The sequence below is a fragment of the Camellia sinensis genome, chromosome 2 (genome assembly GCF_055761805.1).
Source record: "Camellia sinensis isolate YWXY chromosome 2, ASM5576180v1, whole genome shotgun sequence".
Lineage (NCBI taxonomy): Eukaryota > Viridiplantae > Streptophyta > Magnoliopsida > Ericales > Theaceae > Camellia > Camellia sinensis.
This window is the reverse complement of record NC_138962.1, coordinates 70961207-70975003: the sequence shown is the minus strand read 5'-3', so window position 1 is coordinate 70975003 and position 13797 is coordinate 70961207. Positions and strand designations below refer to the sequence as shown.

General features: G+C 34.4%; 1 pseudogene across 1 annotated transcript in view; it reads right to left on the bottom strand.

Moving 5' to 3' along the window:
- Positions 1-1234: 1234 nt before the first annotated feature.
- Positions 1235-13797, bottom strand: part of LOC114280082 (pleiotropic drug resistance protein 3-like) — a 28776-nt pseudogene continuing 16213 nt past the window's right edge. The window contains exons 6-25 of the transcript XR_014361075.1: positions 10256-10359; positions 9865-9920; positions 9684-9760; positions 9538-9589; positions 9348-9439; positions 8341-8642; positions 7796-8077; positions 7321-7634; positions 6906-7066; positions 6708-6819; positions 5885-6087; positions 5596-5715; positions 5156-5488; positions 4770-5060; positions 4294-4377; positions 4080-4213; positions 3713-3940; positions 2900-3046; positions 2372-2625; positions 1235-1396 (exon numbers count right to left, since the gene is read on the bottom strand). The product of XR_014361075.1 is annotated as a pleiotropic drug resistance protein 3-like (transcript). The remainder of the gene's footprint in view (positions 1397-2371; positions 2626-2899; positions 3047-3712; positions 3941-4079; positions 4214-4293; positions 4378-4769; positions 5061-5155; positions 5489-5595; positions 5716-5884; positions 6088-6707; positions 6820-6905; positions 7067-7320; positions 7635-7795; positions 8078-8340; positions 8643-9347; positions 9440-9537; positions 9590-9683; positions 9761-9864; positions 9921-10255; positions 10360-13797) is intronic.

The window sequence follows — 13797 nt, the reverse complement described above, 5'->3', positions numbered from 1 at the left end:
ACAATTAAGTCCTATTTGCCATAAAATATTCTCAAAAAGTTTATTCCTCTATAATGATATATTTTATCCTAATTTTACCCCTCATTTAATATAAAAAAAATCATAAATATTTTTCATATAAGTAAAATTATATTTTTTAATTGTAAAAATTATTGTATTATATTAAAAAAAATCATAAATCACAATAATAAAATTACCAATAAGTTCTATTTTGTTTTAAAAATTACTATTGAGTTATATCAAATTTCAATATTAATTAACAAGTTCTATTTTTATTTTATTTTATAAATTGTTATAAAAAGTTTTAATTATTCATAATAGTATATTTTGTTTAATTTTTATATTTTTTCATTAAAATATGAACCAAAATTTTCATAAAAAATTTATATTATTTAAAATTTTGTAATAAAACTATTTTTAATTGTTGAAATTAAATAAATTTTCATAAACAAAACTATAAATATAAGATTCATCAACTATTTCATGCATTGATAAATATATAAATTTGTCAAAGTATTATTTTCATAACCTTTTTAAATTTTAATAAAATTTGACCCTTTTAAATTGTTTACACTTAAAAAAAAAATCATAATTTAAAATAACAAAAAAAATGTTGCATTTTACACCATAATTGTTTCGATCCAATTGTTATTTATAATTTTTCAATATAATAATAATAATTTTTACAATTAAATTTTTTAATTTTAATTAAGTTAAAACTATTTATAAAATTATTATTCATATTAAAAGAAAATGGTAAAATTGGGATAAGATGGATTTTGGGGTGGTTGCTGTGTTGAGGGCACAACAACCATTATTGTGTTGCCCCATGGGTTCATTTCAAGACCCATTTTGATAATCCAAATCGTTCACATTTTAAATTATATTGAGTAGAACATACTTACTCGATGCACTCTTAAATACGAATGGTTTGGGTCGTCACAATAGACCCCAAAATAAGCTCATTTTGCTGCAAAGCAGTCACCTCAAATGCAGATAAGATATAAGAACAAACTTTTTAAAAATATTTTATAATAAACAAGATTTAATTAATTGCGGGCATGGTGAGAAGGAGAGAGAAATGGAGAACGAAGCAATGAAATCGGAATGGGAATGCCTTGAGGTCTCTAATGTAGAGGCAAGACAGGATATATATTAATGACACAAGCTTTGATCTTTCTTTTAGAAATCAATAATACAACTTACAAGGTTTGATTTGCTAATAATCTATTGCACAAATATTTTTAAGTATCAGGCTTCTCTATAGCCTAAACTTGGATTGGACTATGTTAGACTTTTATGGGCTCACCACATAATCCACATCGATGATCCGAACCGTTCAATGCGCAGGGCTCGGAGTTGGATAATACATCCATATCCACCACTTGGGAATTTGCTGCAAGAAGCAATATAAAATGCAACTTAGGTCAACATCTCTAGAGTTTATGCAAATAACGCATTTTTTAGAAGACATCAAAAAGTTCTTTTTCAAATTTTCAGCAATTGTTTTTCTCACAAAAAATTAAAATAACGAGTGTTTCGAACTTTTCATTGTTTTGTTCCCAAAAATACAAAAAATGAAAACACAACAAAACAGGTGATTGGCACAAAACCTTGGGAACCTCGAATTTTAATAAACTACAAAAAGCAACAGAGTACCTACTGCTAGGGAGTTGGGACTGAAAACTCCCAAATTTCAAGCAAATTACTGTGAGCAAAGAGTTGTAAAATAAGACTCGTTTGGGAACAGACTATTTTAGTAACTTTTTGACTTTTTGGCTAAAATATGAGGTAAAAAAAACTAATATGTTTGGGATGACTTTTGGCTTTTTACGAAAAGATGTGTAAAAAGTAGAGAGAAAAGGGAATCTTTGACTTTTTGATATATGTTACAGGCTTTTTGACTTTTTTAGTAACTTTTTGACTTTTTGGCTAAAATGTTAACTTGCCAAACGAGGCAGTACCCATTTGGGAGGGTTTGGATTGGGTACAAATGTAATAGGACTAATGGGAAGAAAATTGGTTTGGATTGGGTATAAATAAACTAGGACTACAATTCTGAGGAGATTTTCTGAGCTTTTCTTCGAGCATATAAGTTTCCTCCAACCTGACTTAGCGATTTTCATCCATTGATGACTGCAATAGTAAAGGCAGGGACCATTGAGTGTGAAACGAAAGATTCAAGTTTTAGAGGAGAGACTGAGGTATCATGCGAATAAAGTTATAATTTAGGTTTGTACAAGTTGACTGTCCTAGCAAATTCTATTATCACCATAGCATAGAGTTTATTCCCAATTAATAATCTAAAGTGCAATGGAATGTTAACTAAAACCAATGCAGATACCACACTGAGTAAAGGTTAGTAGCTTACCAGTTGAGGAATCAGATACCAGAGAACAGGCTCAACATTGTGTAGAAGGCTGACTGTAAAATTGCAGCCACTAGAAAGGTCGGTGTCAATGCAACATACAGCATTCCAAGATAAGTGAAGTAAAGAAATGTACAAAACATGGCATAAAAGTACCAGAAAACCTTACAAGCTAACTAATAATACCCAATCATTGGGTATGTAATGATCACAAATGCAATCACTTGGACTAGGAGATACAGAACCTCAACCGTGACCTGCAAAATTAGCACGTGCATTTAAATTTGGACAAGGTGGATTTGGTTAGCTCTAGTATTCGATTGAAAAAATCATAGTGCAATAAGCTAGCATTTTGGAGGACAAGACAGTGATAAAGAAGCCCGCTGCATAAAGCATTATTGATTTCCAGGAGCTCTACGAAAAATGCCAAAAACATTGAACTAGCTCAACTGACTCTTCGAAGCTTTAGGTACTAAGAGGTTAAAACTTTGATCCCATTTTGAGAAAATCAAGTATTTAAGAAATTTATACCTGAGCAAGTGCATAAGCCCACGAAGCATACATCTAGATCGCTCCGTTGCGGCATATGGTGAAACTGATGAGGAATTATTTATGCCCAAGAAGATCGTAGCAGAGAATATTGAAGAAAGTGGATTGAAGACACCCTGTTGGCTATTTCTATCAAATAAAAGGATTATTTATGTTAGAAACGTACAGAAGTCTATCCAATAAAATAATAATGGAATCCCAGATCTAATAATGTAGTAATTAGAGTTCACATGAATCCTAGAACTGCATTTGATGGTTTTTTTTTTTCCTGTCTATGAAATACATAATGGCCTTGTTTGGGAAGTGACTACTATTTTGGCTTTTTAGCTATTTGGCTATTTTAGTAGGCTATTTTAGTTTTTATGTTTGGGAAGTTGGATTGAATTTTTTGATTGATTATTATATTAAGAAATGTGTTTGAAATGATGTTTGATGCTGAAATGACAAATTTGTTCCTAATCTCACTTTTTCCAAAATTGGTTTAAAGGGGCAAAATTGTCATTTACCAACAATGGGACAGCCTGTGCCTACACTGTCAACGTGACAGTGTAGGATGCCCTACTGCCGAGCTGCTTTTTTTATTTTTATTTTTTTATATATAAATAAAAATCATTGGTTTAGGGTACTATTTGAGACTATTTGGCTTTTTTGGTGTTTGAGGCTATTTTAGCCTCAAACTTGGGTTCCCGAACAAGGCCAATGCATACTTGAAAAGTAACACAATACATACTTGAAAAGAAGAAAAAAAATGTCCGTGAAACGCATTGACACCCTCATTCAATTTGATTTACTTACATTTTCCTCCCTTGATCCCAAAATTGTATCCCAAAAAACAAAGATGCAATTAGCATGTATGTGAAACACAGCAAGTTGTATGAAGGACTTCTCCAATAAGATAGGTGCTGTTTCCAGAGGTAGGATTTGAACTGTCCCCAACCATTTTGTGAAAAGCGAGTTGCAAAATACAATTCTTTTGAACTAGGAGGTGGAGTACTCCACCTATTTACATGCTCTCTATTGTTCCTACAATCACAATGAACAAAAATTAATCACAAAAATGAAAATTGTTATCATAAAACAATCATTATTGTATCACAGCAAGCAAGTTTGTAATGACCATCCTAACTCAAAAGAGAAAGAAGTGGTGAGCAGTTGAACTCACTGATACAAGACACAGTTCTTATAAACTTGGGCTAAATCAATGCAAAGTTGAGCTTCTGCTGATCTAGAAGTGATCTCTAACATCCATGTTATTGGATTGTAATTATTTCTGATCTTTTGCACCCCTGAGATAGCCTGTTGGAGAGAAATGGTTGTAACTAATATGATCAATACTTCAATTTCTGCTCTTTTATGTATTCTTGTAGCAAACTGACCTCAAAATATTCTATGACACTGCTTGAATGTTGACCCAATGGTCCAGAGTAAATAACCTATCCGCCAGCTTTCAACAGAATTAACTACAATGTAAAGGAGGCATTAGACTTAATCTACATTGAATAAAAAATATGGAATTAGATTAAAAGACCATTTTTAAAAAGTGGATGTTCTCTAGAAACTAATGTAAAAAATGTCCTGCTTATTCAAAAAGAAACAAAATGTAACAGTAATGTAATGCAATAGACGGAAAGACTCAATATTCCAAACTCTTCAAATCAGGAGGTATGGTAGGCCTTGAAGCTTGTCACATTAATGCATCATTTTCTGAGTCAAGCTTACACTATTGGGTTAAAAAATGCTTTAGTTGCAATCAAACAGCTTTAAAACTTGCATAATTAATTCCATTTCAGTATCCAAATTGACATTATGTTCCAAGCTCTCTCTTAAAATAGTTCATTAATTGTTTTCCTACCTCATCAAATGCTTCAAAAATGTCAATGCTTGGTTGGTGAATGGTGCAAATAATTGTTCTTCCTGTTTCAGCCACGTTCTTGACAGCTTGCATAACAATTGCAGCTGCTCTTGCATCCAATCCAGTTGTAGGCTCATCCATGAACATAATAGAGGGGTTAGCAACAAGCTCCACGTCTATTGTAAGAAACTTTCTCTGCTCAGTTGATAAACCACTAACACTGGGCATGCCAACCAAGCAATCTTTCATTTCATCAAACTCAATGATCTCAAGGACTTCTTTCACAAATTCCTGCAAAGATGTGCAGCACCAACAGAAGTAAAATAATGTTTAAACATTGTTGTAGAATTAAAGAGTAAATTAAACTTCTTATATATAGGTCATACAAATTTAGTTTTTGAATCAATTACAGGACGCAGATGCAGCCAAGTAGAATAAACCACTGATTCTTCAACTGTAATTTGTGGAGAATGTATGTCGGTTTGCTCATAGTAACCCGAAATCCTAGCAAACGTCTCCTAAACCTTAGGAAACCCTCCAATTCTAATATCTCCTTCAATAGTGCCACTAGTTTTTCTTCCAACAAGAATATCCATAAGAGTTGTTTTCCCAGCTCCACTGACACCCATCAATGCTGTAAGAACACTAGGCCTAAATGCACCTGTAATATCACAAATAAGTTGGAGTTTTTTCTGAGTGAACCCCGTTTCTGTCACTGCCTGAAATCAAAGAAAAATGACAGAATTAATCAATGTACTTTGATCCAATTAGTTCTAAATATTTAACAGGTACATAAGATTTATAAGAGATTTGTTTATATGATTACCGCAGCGGTGTCAACTTATTATTGCACATCTTGAAACACCAGAGTGAGGGGTTCAAAAGGTAAAACCACTCGACCTGTAAAATGAGATTACCCACCCTTATTAAGTGAAACAGGAATAAACTTATAAGACGATAAATAAAGGAAAAGAATCATGTGAAGGAATGGTTCCAATAATTATAAGAGAATAAAGAAAAATCTAAAAATACACAACCTATAAGAGGTTTGTAGTAGTGTTAGCAGAATAGCACGAGAACCAGGAGTTGAATTCATTTTGAAATGAAATAAACACATATCATTATGCAATTCTTATGTTGACTTCATGTCGTCAAAAGACAAACTTAAAGTTTAAGAAGGTTGAGACCAAGGTAAATCCAATGTTGAAAATTATTATAAATCCAAATAAGGCACCAAGTGATATCCAAAAGAAATATCCGTGAAAGTATAATCCATGGCTTTCAAGAGTTTCTTACCCTATGGTTGTGTTCACCGCCAATGTCCACACAAAATAATGAAGAGCATAGAATGAATAAGAAGGTTTGGCAATCTATTTTACTTGCAAATAAGCTGTAAGTAACATCATTGGCCAAATAATAGCAGACTAAAAACCTTTGCTAATATCATAGATCAAAAAGTGTACCAACTTGTATATCTTACAAGATCATCATAAGCATCTAATCTACAAATTATGATTTTGCATAAAAGTGTAGAATATCATATTACTGGGAGAAGAAAGAAAAATAACAGAAATAAACACCTAACTCCAACTAAAACAAATAATGTTGCCATCAAGGATTGACATAATAATATGATCTGCTGCACAAATGAAGTTACTTTTATGGATGAAAAAGTACTAGACAACTTAATTTGAACTCAAAATATCCCCTGATAATTAGAAGAGAAGGTACATAATGCAACAGTCAAGTTTGGGCAAATCAAAACATGACCAATGAGGTATTGGCAAATTGATATGTTTATTCTACACATTATAAGAATTAGGGCAATGGAGAAAAGTGATGGAGGTCAAGCCAAAGTAAATGTGGATAGGGCTAGGAAGGTCAAGTGGATGGGATTAGAGTTGTCTATCCAATAAATTGAGAAATTTTGTTTTCAGATGCTCACCTTTTGCCATCTTGGAGCTAGAAATTCATTCAAAGCAAGTCCAACCTCGCCATATGTCAACGGGGAAACCCGAAATCCCCACTTACAACCATGTTGGCATAGAGGCTGCAAGCAACAAGATAGCTTAGCTTAAGTTCATCTTCTTAAATAATCATCCAAAAATCAAATTGGAAGAGTGATCAAAATCTTACATTTTGGGATGATGAAGCCACTAAATAATAAGACAAACAATACAAACAAACTACCAGCTGTTATAGAAGCAACTGCGGTGCGGAAGACAAATGCCACAAAACGAAACATGGATGCAGCTGCTAAGTGTAGAGATAAAAATAGAATGAACTGGAGAAAGAACCTAAGATACAAGGCAATGATAGAAATTAATTCAAAATTCCCATTCAGTTTCAGAAGGGTGTGTTTGTGTATGGTGTGAATGTTTATTTGAAAGCACCAGTAAAGCTTCAGGTTGCTAAATGACTAATCTGAGTAGTTGATTCAAATATTGGTAAAACAGTGACAACTTGCTCAAATCAAAGACATATTTGGAGAAAAACAAAATATATATATACAACGAAGAATAAAATGCAAGCCTTGTCAAGTGACACTAACCTCCCAGCCTCAGGACTGTATCCAACGACATAATAAGCCAGAGATGTCCAAATTAGAGCTGAAAACAATGAAATAGGAACCTTCAGAATGGTGGTTGGGATTGCATATGCCTAAGCTGGATAGAAGTACAAATCTCTCTGTTTGTAGAAAACTGCAAGTCTTCCAACAGTCAGGGACAACTCCGGAAATCCATCAAAAAAAAGAATGTTGAGAGCATAGAACAAAGCACCCAGATAATAATTTGCATGAATGGCATCAACATTCATTCTAGTTTGCAAAAATACAGTCATTGCGACAGATGCAATGATAACAAGCTGCAAAGAATAATAATTGAAGGTGCAATGATAACAAGCTGCAAAGAATAACAATTGAACACAGATTAACAATTTAACAATAACACAAAAACATGAATGACTAAATGTTGAATTTCAAAAACAAATAAAGGGTGGAAGAATAAGAAAGTATTGGTCACAACCTGAGTTGATTTGAACACATAAATAAAAGAATTCCTCCTCATGAGAAGAAGGTCCCTTGACATGCAAGCTTGAATGAGTGCCTATTTAGAAAGAGAATACTTGCTAAAAGAAATTGCATTCTTGTGGCTATGAGGCTTCGAAAATGGCTTCGATAGTTCCTCATCTAGCTTCTTACCAAAAGACGATTCCTTGAATTTCTTGGAAAACATGTCAGCAGAAATGTAATTGCAAGATTGTTTGGTTTGGTGCCAGTATTGTGCTAGATCTTTCTTTGAGATAACCTACAATGCAGTTGTTATTGTTAACCAATAACTCATCTCAAAACTTCATGTGCCGCCAGGCACTTTTTTATAAAAGAGTCAAACAAATTCACGTATCATACGGGTCATCGAGTAGGTGGTAAAAGTTTAAATATTGGATCCATTGTTTGTTCCGATATCATATTAAATCAGCTTGTCTAAAAAAGCAAGTCTTTTCACCATTTTTAAAGTACCCTAGAAGAATATAAGAGCATATATATGATCCACGACCACGAAAAACTTACCTCTTGGAGGAAGTCAGCTACCCCTTTCCTTTCAGAACACCTAAACCCACAATCCTCGAAAAATTCTAGAACATGACTACAGGATCCATGATACACAATCTTCCCTTCTGCCATCAAGATAATGTCATCAAAGAGATCAAAGGTTTCTGGGGCGGGCTGAAGAAGTGCCACAACTATGGTAGCATCTGTGATATGTGCTAGCTGTTGAAGACAAGCAACAATCTGATATGTGGTGGAACTATCTAAGCCATTTGATATTTCATCCATAAATAGAGATTTTGTGGGACCTACAATCAGTTCGCCTGTGAAATACCAATACAAATTACTGTTCGAGAAAATAAAAGCATGCACATAGCAGTAACATTCAACTCATGTCCTTGAAGTTGAAAGTTTTCTTGATAATGATAATGTAATTTTTCCAAAGACTATCACCAATGCCAAATATGATGCAGTCGTGAGCTGAAATTTACTCTTTTTTTATTTTATATTATGTTATGCTAGGTATGAGTTGCATTATTTAGGGGGACATACGTATAAGTCATAATAGGTGGACTTATTGTCTAATAGGTCCTATGATAATTAATGACTTTTTTCATCAAACACTATTAAAAAACGTCACTAATTGTTAATTTTCAACAACAGTTGAAAATTTTGTTACAAAAAATGTCACTAATTATAAGTTTTAGTGACAGTTTAACAAAAAAGTCACAAAAAGCATCACTAATTTTCAATTTTCAATGACAGTTTGAAAAATTTATCACAGAAAAACGTTACGTTTTAGCAACAATTCATAAAAACCATGACAAAAAAAAGTCACGAATTGTCAATTTTTAGCAACATATGCAAAAATATCGTCACAAAAAATTATTTTCAATGGGATTTGATGGCAATTAAGTTCAACTATTAAGGTCTATTGGTAGTTTACCAAATTATCAATTGAAGCCGTCAAACTCAAGCATTCAAACTGTACCTAGGCCAGATCAAGAAAAGAAAATCAGAAAGACTACCGGTAGTCAATCTCTTCTCTGACCATCTGAGATAACTCTTCTCATGGCATCTCCAATCAATGTATAGGCACAGATATCAAGCCCTAGAATCTGAGAAACCAAGGCAATGATGGCCAAATCATCAAAAGTTAAATTTTTTTGTAGGAATTATAACGAGGAAGATCAATGTCAAATATGATAAAGGAGTACTTCAAAATGTAGTCAGTCTGAAGGGTTGTCTTTTGTCCTTCAGCAGAAATTGCCTGTGAAAAGAAATATAGTTAAAACATTACAATAGATAAGCTCATGAGAGAGAAAACACACACACACACACAAGATCAAAGAAACTAAAAGTACCTTCATGTAAATATCTGCGTCAGGGTTTGGAACAATTCCTGACTGCTTCTCTTTTCTGCTAACCTCAATCATAATCTCTGCACAAGCAAGAAACAAATTACTTCAATTACCATTAGTACCATTAGTCAATAAGGAATTTACAAATAAAATGAACCTTGTTGTGTGTTCGAAGCACCCATACCTGCTCGGCTTCCATTGCCCTGAAAGCGAGCTGAAAAATCAAGGCCTTGTTTGGTTTGTTTTTGAGAAACAAATTTTGAAGAATTTTTTTTTTTTAAATTTTATTTGGTTTAGTGATTTTGGAAAAAAAAATTCCAAAATTACTTTCTCTCTCTCATATATCAATCAATCACTTTTTCTCTCTCCTCTCTCCTTTTCAACCACTTTTTTTCTCATATACATCTACTCAACTACAACAAAATATCAAATCATCCCAAACTCCCATACTCCAAAATTATTTCCAAAATATACAACCAAACAAACCAAAAAAATTTCTAAACTCTTTCTCTAAATTTTTTTTTGAAAATTTATCTTTCAAAACCAAACCAAACACACCCCAAATGTTTCCCTCAGTCATTTCAGGGATGTGTAGGTCATTTTGACTTATATAAGCAGAAGTTTTCTGGGGAATAAATTCCTCCAATTTGTATCCATTGTAAGAAACTTCTCCTGCAACCTGTTGCAGAAAAAAAAGAGACGAACATACGAAAACTATGTTAAAATGGAGGAAATGTGTACGAAAATAACTCTCGAAGGCAACGTATGAAGCATAGACATATATACGGATGGGGGCACGGATGTGGACACGGGATACAGACACGGCAATAAAATATGTTTTTATATATTTTTATTTGTTATCTAGATCAATATTACATTCACAAATAATCAATATTAACAAAAACTAACTCTAATTCTATATTTTAAATACTTTTAAATTAATGCTTACAGTTTATATCTTTTTTTATGGATGATCCATTAAGTATTTAAATATAAGAAAATAATAATAATAAACATTCAACATCCAATATTCATTAAAAGCACTAAAGAAAATTGGAGAAAAAATAAGTTGGCATGTCCCTAGTGTCTCCCCGAAGTGTCCCCTGAAAATAAATCAATTAAATAAGATGGCGTGTCCCGTACGTGTCCCCACCGTGTTAGTGTTTCTGACACGGATATGACACTTGTTTTGAAGTGTCGGTGCTTCATAGGCAACAAAATTAAAGTTCAACCCATAAAGCAGTAATTGTGCACAATGGTAACATACACGCATCATACACAATGAACTAAGTAATCAATTGAACAACGGTGGCTATATCCTGTTTCTTATGGGTAGCAGGTAAATTGTGGGTAATTGAGCATATCATGAATGCAATTCATCTTCCACATCCACTTTCTACATAGGAAATTCAGGAGGGCAATTTTTTTGCATTGTTAATCAACTCTCAAAGTTTAAAGTTTTCCCCTAAGAAGCCTGGATACTTCTAAGAAGGTGAGTGTTTGTGTCTTGTGCATGTCTGGCACCATCATTTATCGGAAACTTCCCATCATGTGTCAGACATATTCACGTGTCATATTATATATTGAAAAATCAAGAAATCCCCTAGATATTGATTTGTGATTATGTATCAATTTTAATGAGTAAATAGCAATCCCAATCAAACAATCAAAGACAAATCGACACAACAATTTAACGTGGAAAAACCACAATTGGAACGCCTCCAATTGTGATAAAAAATCACGGGCAAAAGCCACAAAACAATCCACTAAGAAGACATAAAGGAATTACACAAGTATACTCTCAATTACCTTATAATCCACGCCCGAATCGAACTGACCCTTATGTGCCTCTTCCAACCCGTCTTCACCTCGAAATTGTTTTACCCAACGTTAAATCCACAACGCTGATGTCGAATCACGACGATGAGCCACTCCGAAATCCACCAAAGCTTCAGGCTCGAATTCCACAGGATCTGCCGAAGAACAACACTCTCTTTTGTATTGAATGAAACAAACAATCCTTTGAAGTATACTTTTCAAACCAGATTTAAATTCAAACAAACATCAAAGAAACTAGCAAAGAAGCTCCAGATATAAACCCTAATATCAAAGAAGAAGATCTGGAAGCCGTAACCCTAAAAACGGATGAAACCACATATTTATAGAAAATTGATCCATAATCTCCGCTCGAGCGCAAGAATGGCTGCTCAAACGGACCTCGCTCGAGCGCAGAAAAGTTCGCTCGAGCGTAAAATCCCAACTTTCAATACTTTTGTAGACAGGTCAAAATTCTAGAACCAAACATTCTCCACTTGAGCGCACAAACAGCTGCTCGAGTAGACAAGCAACTTCGAATGCATTTTTGCATTTTGCTTTAGGGGCACTACCCCTCGGCCCTACCTGGGCGCTGCCCTGGACCAGCCAAGGGGTGCTGCCCCCTGGACCTCCGCAAGTTGACTGGGCAACTCGATCCTCGACATAGTCAACGATGTGGTAAACAAGAAACTTCTGAAGCATCCTCTGCATAGGCACAATTCAGGTTGGATTCGCATCTAAAACTCATAGCCTCACTGAAATAAAAGATCGAATACAATTATAACTGAAAGGAGTTTTGTCAACGAGATTGCCAAGAATAAAAACCTAACAATCTCCTCCTTTGGTAACGCCGTGAAAAAACACACCTAACAAATAAAATCCTAATCACCCCAACCCATTACAGCCAACAAAAGAGGACTTCTTTCTCAAGGTCATGATCTACAAAACAGCTATTAGTGCCACAATCTCCAAAACAATTATTAGTGCCAATGAAAAAGCAATAGACATATGACAAGATTATCTTGAAGCATGAGATGGAAATATGAATAGATATAAATTGGAGATTTTAAGAACATGTAGCAAGAATAGATGAAAATCCTAAGACTTTAAGAACATGTAGCATGAATAGATAAAAACTAAGACACATGCACCCGACACATGGCATGAATACATGAAATCCTAAAACACATGCACCCGACAACATTTCTCCCCCTTTGTGACACGAATTGACAAAGGAAGCTTAAACAATGAAAGCAAGATCAAAAACCACACAAGCAGGGACAAGATGATGGAAAAATTAGTAACCTGCGAGAAGTAAGCAATAAACAAGCAATGGATAGCAACACACAAATCAACTAATGTCAAACTCCCTTACCAAACCAATCCAAGATGAACCAAACTCCCCCTCACTAAAAGCAACCACAAACACTGAAAATAGTGAATAAGAAGAAAAACGACAAAAATAATATGGTGGAGTAAGCAAGGAATTTCAGATTTGTACCTTAAAACACACAAGATTAAGCACAATTACTTGAAAACACAATGTGCACAGCCTCTAGAAGATTCCTCATGAAAGAAAGTGATGCATTATGTGAAAAGCATAGATCCCATGAAAAAAGTGTGCGTGTGAATCTTGGAGTTCGACAAACACTAGATTCAAATCCTAGTAGTGATCAGAAAGCTAGGGCTTCGGCAAGAGATTCTAAGCACAACTAAAGAAAGTCAAACCACTAGGAATCAAGCGGTATTTGTTGAGTAAAAGCGGAGGCTCCCCCTCAATCAATGAATCTTTTTTTTTTCTTTTTTTTTTCTTTTCTTTCTTTTACACATTTTTTTTCTTCTTTTGCACATTTTTTTCTTTCTTTTGCACACTCATTAGCTATAGCGACCTCGGTCTTTTCCCATTTGATTATTGTATCCGGACTCAGGTTCCGTAGATTCTGTCATTGTATAATTGTTGTTGTTGTCCTTTATTTTCTCATTTGGAATTATAGGATGTGTTGGGCAGGTTTGTTTCAGGTTGGTTGGGTTTAGAAACCAAGTGTTGCTGTCCAGGATTTTGGTTCTTCGCTCGAGCGAGGAGTTGGTCGCTCGAGCGAGAGATGGCGTCCAGTATTGACCTGTAGCTCTGCATTCTTGGCTCGAGCGAGATTTTCTTCGCTCGAGCGAGTTAGTTTGTCCTTCGCTCGAGCGATGGTTCCTTCGCTCGAGCGTGAGTCTGATTACAGACCTGAGGATTTGAGTTCTTCGCTCGATCGAGTTTTCTTTCGCTCGAGCGAGCTTTTGGGTTGTTGGCTCGAGC